Consider the following 8,090-nt stretch of genomic DNA (forward strand, 5'->3'; position numbering starts at 1 on the left):
AATTTAAATTATAATCTTCGAATCACATAAGAGTTGAGCTTTCACATACATTTATAATAAATGTGCATGTTATAATTATATTCAGTTCAGTAGAGGGAAAGTTGGAAACACACATTACTTCACATGAAAGATCTTGATAAGTCTGCCTTAGAAAAAATACACAACACACTGTGTATATTAATGCTACTTTCATTTGATATATCATCTTACAGTTTAATACACATTTTCAGAAATTTGGATTTGGGTTTCGAGAAGAAATCTGCCAGACCTCCTTTACTTATCAGAAAGTCTTTGTTTCACCGTGCCCAGATTCCATAAAAGAAAGTGCGTTTTAAAATACACATCGCTCACTCCTTTCAACAACGTCATATATAAAAAATCGTCAATTTGCAGTTGTGCATGTTCTCGGAATGCCCAGAAAATGTACTATATCCCAGCAAAAGCGGCATATTTTTAACTTAATATTTACCCGCTACAGGGCAGAAAGTGTTGTTTTTGCATTTTGAAGAAAATTTATAGTTTAATTCTTTTTTTAAATGTACTAAATATTTTTCAAATGGAGAAAAAACCTTCAGGTCTTACTTTAAAAGATCTGTTGCATAGTAAAAAGTTCAATAAGGAGCTTGATATTTATTTTTAATACATTTCACTATTTCTTAAACTTTAAAAACGATCTCCTGAAAAATCAAGTTTTTTGATATATGACGTTGTTGAAAGGAGTGAGCGATATGATAAGTATCACGGTGATGATTAATATGTATATCTATAGCAATAAATAGTATTATAAAGTATGATAGATATTATTAAAACATAATGGTAATCGGCCCAAAACTTAAATAATGGTAAAGTTGAGAAAAAATATATAACGGATATTCAAGTCACTTGAATTTTTAAAAAAATACTTTCGTTACATGTTATTATTTTTTAAAAATATAATTATATTTTGGAATAACTTGAATTTAAATTTGAATGGATAACGAGAGAATGACTGAAAATATATGTGGCGAATGTAAGCAAAGACGGCCGAAAAAGACTTGGCACGATCAAATTAATCAGAACCTAAAATCTGGTGGTGTCAAAAGTCTGCCTAGATGTATGTAGGCACGTGTGACTAAATGTACGGATGTGAAGGAAGCGACGAGTGTGGCGTTCCATCTTCTCTACCTACCCCTTCGGGGAAACAGCGGAAACAGTTTCGCAATGAATGTAGTATAATTTCCAGTAATGGTACGTGAGACTTCGTGTTTATTAAATCTCAGAACGTTTAATTAGGTTTTTTGTTGGCGCGTTGTCTAACGTTTTCAGATCGCTAGGTAACTAATTAAAAATATTATTTTCTAAAAAACGAACCTAAGAATTTGTACGAATATGTTGAGAGGAAAAAACGGGTAATTTTGAACCACGGATTACAAAACATAATTCGATACATAAGACAGACTGACCTACAGCAATTTTTCCCATAAAAATCAAAGTAATGGATTAATCCGTTCTGGACCCAAGAAAATGCCCACTATAATTATTACTTCACGTGAAAAATGTTAGGGTTATAACCAAAATGGAATTAGGCTAAGTAATAAAAAAAAATTACAAAATTAATTTACAAAAAAGTGTTATTGTTTAGAAAGGGACTTTTCATCCATGAAAAACGTCAGATGTTCGAAATTCGTCAAGTTCTCGTTTCATTAAAAACCTGTCCAATGAGGTTTGATTCTCTTTTGGATTTCATAATATTGTAGAAATTAGACGCGGTGTTACTATTGAACAGTTTTATAACGCGACCGTCATAAGTTTCATTTTTTTTAATTAGCATTTCATGTCCATATACATTGTTGATATTTTCGATCTCGGGAACCAGAAATAGATTTCTTTGCTTTGTCTCTGAAGATGTAATTTTATTGACAGTCATAACCTTCTCATTATGAAGCTGTTCGAACATAAATCAAGTAAAATCATAGAACTAAAATCATACAGCAGTTGTATCAGCAGCATTGTATCAGTTTTCAGAAAAATACAGAATTTGAAAGAATATAAAATCACAAATTGATTATTCAGTTTCATTCAACGAACTGCAAAAGTGACACAACATGAGGTGATTATTTTGCTGGGTATTTCTCGCCATGCCATGGTGTTTCTCGTTTTTATTATTTTTCTCCGCTTACGAAGGCTTTATGCTTCACTCGTACCCACATTCACTAGTTACAGAATTCCGCAAAATAACGGCCAAATCGGCCCTGTGTTCCGATTTCGAAACCTCGCGGTAGAATTACATAAGAATCGACTTAAAATTTGAGGCTCGGTTCGATAGGGCCTATGGAAATGACCTAAGTACGGAGAACGGCCGACATTTTGTAGTTTAACCCTCCGACCAGTTTTATATCGTACGGGTTCATCGCACCGCCTTCCCGTCGGGTATTGGAAAAGTCGTACGAAGCAAACTGAACACTTAATCGAATAAATAATCCGAGCCGATATTACGGAACTAAGACTGACTAAAATGCATTTATGACCAGTGTTAAGAAGCCGGTAGTTACAGGAACAGTTGAAGGGTCTCCTACAAGTTCAGTAACCAAATTAAGGAGTCAATGAAGTCCTCTTTAAACCCGGGAGGAATGGAGGTCACTAGTGGACCAAATGGCCTCATAGCGAGGCAATGATCAAAAATTCTGACGATGGTATTTGTCTGTCCCAGTCCCAGCGGTAAGCCGTAAACCTTGTTCCATTTTATAAGACCAGTCATACGAACAATGGAATTGTTGAAATTACGTAATAGTTTGAAAGGTGCATGTTTGAAGGGGAAAAAAACAATCAAAACACAAAACTCTAATGTTAGAGTAGTTTGAACTTTATAATACTGACTTAGGATAGGATTTTAAGGTATCGCTTAATTAGAAAGGTGACCGCTCTCGTCATAAGATTTGAATAGCTTCTTCTGTCTAGAATTGATAGGACTATTTAAGACCATTTTCAGCTCACAGACAAGGAAATCCTGAAATATGGGCATTTATTAAGCTACTTCCATCAAAATTTGTACAAACTTTTGTTATTTGCAAGTATTTGAACTAAATTTCAATGAATTTCCCTTTCTCTTTCCATCCGGATCGAATGATCCATATCACAACAGCAGTTGATTAATTTAATGTCACCCTATGCTGCACTGTTGCGATAAAGAAGAGATTATGTACAGGTTGCAGTACTCAAATTTAGCTGGCAACATGCTGAATTTTAGTATCGTTTTATATGTGACTGGAGAAATTGTATTGGGCGAAGAAACTTTATTTTGAAATGCTACTTAAAGTACGAAAATACGATACCATAGAAGCGCAAAAACGATTTAAAAGTCAATTGCAAATTGATCCGCTTACTAGACTTACTGCTAGATAGAAGTATAAGAGAAGTTTGAAGCCGAGTTAATGGTTCAGCTCGAATCGTTTTGTCCGCCTCCTTAGTGTAGTGGTTAACGCGTTTAGCTACCACGCTGGAGGTCCCGTGTTCGATTCCCAAGGGATCAAAATATTCGGTATTTTTTTTTACTCTCACATCTATCCAATATAACAATGAACTGGTGCCTGAATCACAGGACAGATTATTTTCCCTTCATGCAATGAATGATCAAGATATTACCGCATCAAACCGACGCAGTGCCTTGTGCACTACCAGGTACGGGTGAATTATATTTTTTATTCACAAAAACATTTAAAACTTGACCTCGAAACAAGGAGACGATACAAAAAATAGATATGGCCGATCCCCCTACCTTTATCCAACCCTCATCCTTCATCCAGTCAAAATCATCATACTCTTATAAATTACCCGCACTTTAGAGTTACGTACTACGTACAAAAAAACCCGAAGCGAACGCAGCAGCCTTTGATAAACATAACGATATTTTCAATGATAACTAATATCCGTACTTACTGTGCAATATTTTATTTATACTACAGTATCTGGTATATTTGCTTTTTTGTCAGTCGATTCGAGATTTACGTCCTAAACTTTTATTTTATTACAGTTTACGTTGACCAATAAAATTTAAGGTTATGACTTCCTAAATCGTAAAAAAAAAGTTTTTTCCCTGATGATTGTTTTGAAATTAGTTAGTATACAATCGACGAAAAAATGTCATTTTATTCTCTCAATACATCAAACACTGATAGTAATTACACGAAATATGAAAAATGACAACTCTACAGCTGTAGTAATCGGCCACCATGAGCTGACTATAAAATGACAGGAGGAGATTGCGTTTGAAAGAAGCGAGTGTTTTTGTCTAGAATTTTCACTCATGAATTACATGAAATTATGGTAACTTTAAACATAAAGAGTAAATCCACTCACGAGTAGGCATAGGCTATGAAACTTAAAAAGTTGAAGCCTGAGTAGGGTAATGATAAGCGGTGTTGCATAAGCCGTAGCTAGATTTCAAAGTCACTTGGACGTTAGGTAATTCAAAAAAAATATATTACACAACATTTTTGGTTGTGTTCAAATCCTTATTCACAAATCTGGGTTTTTCCAGTTATTGATGAAATGTGTCAAAATGTAAAAAGTGGAGAAATCCAGATTTGTGAACAAGTATTTGGACACACCTAAAAATACCGTGATTAAAACGACAATGCCTGGGCAATGACTCCTGACGCCATCTATAGTTGCCGAGCTATAATATTAAACATTATATATTTATAAGGCGAAAGAATATGTACTTCACATAACGCCCATAGACATCGGAATCCAAAATATTAAATTTATTGAAAAAGGGTACATATGTACTGAATTTAAAAATAAATAAAATATAAAGCAATGAACGAATGGTTATATTACTATGCATATTCACATTTTTTAAAACTTGTGAATAAAAAAATATTGGTCAGCGATTTTCAACAAAAAAAAATCTACATACTTATATATAGATGTTTTTTTAGAAGTATACAAACTTAAATTTCTCGCAATAAAATGAGGGTGACCCGCCGTGTGGCATGTTGCGCCATCTTGTTGAAACCACAGCTCTGTCACATCAATACCATTCGAATGATCAAGGGTTAATACTATTGAAAATTGTAAAATAGTTAATATCCTTAATTTTTTCTCTCTTTTCTGTGTGTATAATTAGGTTAAATGGATAAAAACAATAAAAAAATGTATGTTAAAAGAACTCTACCGACAAGGCACACAAGGTGGCTTGGTGGGTCTCTGCAAAAAATCTTATGAATATAATTATAATTGTTCTTTAAATGTATACAATTTTCTATTTTTTTATATACATTTTTTTTGTATACAATTTTCATAAATAAAAATTTTTAAAAATTCAACTGAGGTACGAAGAATTCAGTAATTGTGGTTCTGTAGCGCTCTCCATTGACCATAACCAGCCGGATCATATTTAAAAAAATATGGGCCAAAGATTCCACCTGACCATAAAGCACACCAAACAGTGACTTTTAATGGATGTAAGGGCGTCTCAATAAAGGGTTCTGGGTTTTTCCATTCCGAAGTCGGCAATTCCGCTTATTGACATAGCCGTTTAACCAAAAAAAATTGTCATCAGTGAACAAAATTTTACGTTGAAAAAAGAGGATAGTTGAATATTGTTTTCAGCCCAAGAAAAAGAGGAAAGTTGAATGTTGTTTTCAGCCCATTCACCGAACCTACGACGCGCATAATGGTCATTCAGTCTGTTCGTGTTGAAATGGCAAAACATACCGACTACAAATCAACTGTCAATTTGACAGTCTGTAGAAACAATGTTGCCAGTTTAACCAAATCTCTAAAAAAAAAAACACCTATACTTTCTACCTGTAGTATTCATTCACGGTATCGTTTCGAAGACTTAACGTTTTATACGATTTACGATGGATTATTTATTTATTGTATGCTGTAAATCCGATTAACAATCCAGCTATCAATATTAATCTTTTTTAAGCTTAATGAAACATTTGACATGTATAAAACTGGTTATTAACAATTACAATACGATAATTTTGCGAAACTTAGATTTAAAATAAAAGATATGAGTACATGCGTTCGTATATCGAAATATTGAAAATTAAAAAAAGTTCTGCCAGTCATACACTCGCCGTCGATATGTCATTAATAAAATGTGGATGTTCAATTCCAATAAGATTCTAGGTGGATTTTTTTTATTTTTTTTTCATTTAAATATATATCTATAATATATAGTGACCGGTCATCAGTGGCGTGCACAGAGAATCAATTTGGGTATGTAGTACGGTAAGCTAGGCACTATTTACTAGGGTAGGCAGTAGAGGTAGGTAGTAAGGTAAGCTGGTACTACTTAGCAAGGTACGGTAGGTACTAGTTGCTATTTATATGTTACGCGGGTAAGTTAGGATAGGCACTGCTTTTCTTCATATATGGAGGGCACGCCCCTGTCGGTCATACGCTTCAGGTCCTAGTTCAGATAAACCGAGATGACCTCGCGAGAATTGAACCCGAGACCTCATACATCGTATTCTAATATTAGATATTTTATTAATTGATTCACCAGTCACTTTGTGGTACTATCCCTCCATTTTTTATTTTACATAAACGTCACTATTTTTTATATTCCATCATCAAATACGGTATTTGAAAATTTTGAGAAATGCATCGAAACACGTGTCATAATAGATTTTTTGGAATGTGAATTAAAAATTAGGTGTTTTATTGCGTCAAATTTCTTCCCTTTAAGCGACTTATTCACAGTACACATCAGTTGTGTCTTATCTAAACAAGCTTGTACGAGTATAGGTATGCGACACCGAGTGTCCTTCACTCGGGAGCGCAGGACTGATCTTTGCATTCGCATAATTAACGATCAAGTTAACACTGCAACGAACCAATGCGGCGACCTATGCACCATCGGCTGCAGATAGGAAGTACATATATTGTACTGAACTACATATATTGTATGGAACTCTATATTTTTTTCAATTACAACTTTCGAACCTTCCTGACTAACTTATTTTTAATTCTTCGAAAAAAATACTATCGTTAAAAGTACGTACGAAAGCAAATTGAGGAATTCATTTATACTGCAACGTAAACATATTTTCATATTCGGGTTTTTTATTAAAATCGCAATTGATGAGCTAAAAAAATATTTTGTATTCTCACAACAAACATAAAGTACAGAGAATCAATATCACTTTCAAAAAAATAGGCCAGAAAATTAGGTCAAAGATCAGACATATTATTAGCTTATATTTTAGTACTATAATGGGTTTATATATAGATAAACCGCCGTGAACTCGAAACGTGTTATTTGTAAACAAGACATAGCGACAAACAGTTTAGGTATTGCATAAAAATATGCAATTGGAACAAAATACATACTATTAAATCAAACTGGAATAATGACAGTTTTACATATTTGTTGAAAATGACGAAATGTTTTAAAACAAATCTGAAAACAATCAATATTCGACAAACCAAATTGGAAAAGCTATATTATATAAAAGTGACGTTTCCATATAGGTATATAAACTTACCGCGCATTTAGAAATGTCACTTCGGCAGCCATTTGCCTAATGATAAAGACGAAACACAAAATTACGCGGAAAAGGATATTTCTCGTCGTTTATCAAGGTGTCGATCAATTTTTTTGGTGAAAAAGAATAACAAAACACAAGTGCAAAAGATCTGACATAATAGCATTCTATCAAAAGAAACTGGCCTTACCTTCGGTTCCTATATATTTCCAGCTCCAATACAAATTTCTATGCGGCCCCACGCCACTTACGAAGTGATACGGAGCACTATTTGCTTCAGGAAAACGCGTGTAATCATTGGCGGAATTTGTAAATACCGCCTTCTATCTACCAATAGGCATAAAGCATTTCTAGCATTGTTTGTTTTTCGTTCCGAGGTTTTTAGATAAATTCTTTGGATGTCATTTAAAAAATCACGTTTTTTTAGTTCTACATTGTTGCTTATTCAATTTGAAATCGTGTTTTTACTTAAATTTAGTGTCTGATTCCTCGGATATTTACATTTTCATATAAAATATATTGTAAACTTTGATAAAAACATTCTAAAACTCAGTGTTCGGATTGGGCGTGGTTTTAGGCGAATATAGAAAATCGACCAATTAAAAC

This window comes from Brachycentrus maculatus, unplaced genomic scaffold (assembly GCF_059751285.1).
Source record: "Brachycentrus maculatus isolate JH-2025_06_01 unplaced genomic scaffold, ASM5975128v1 h1tg000370l, whole genome shotgun sequence".
Taxonomy (NCBI): Eukaryota; Metazoa; Arthropoda; class Insecta; order Trichoptera; family Brachycentridae; genus Brachycentrus; species Brachycentrus maculatus.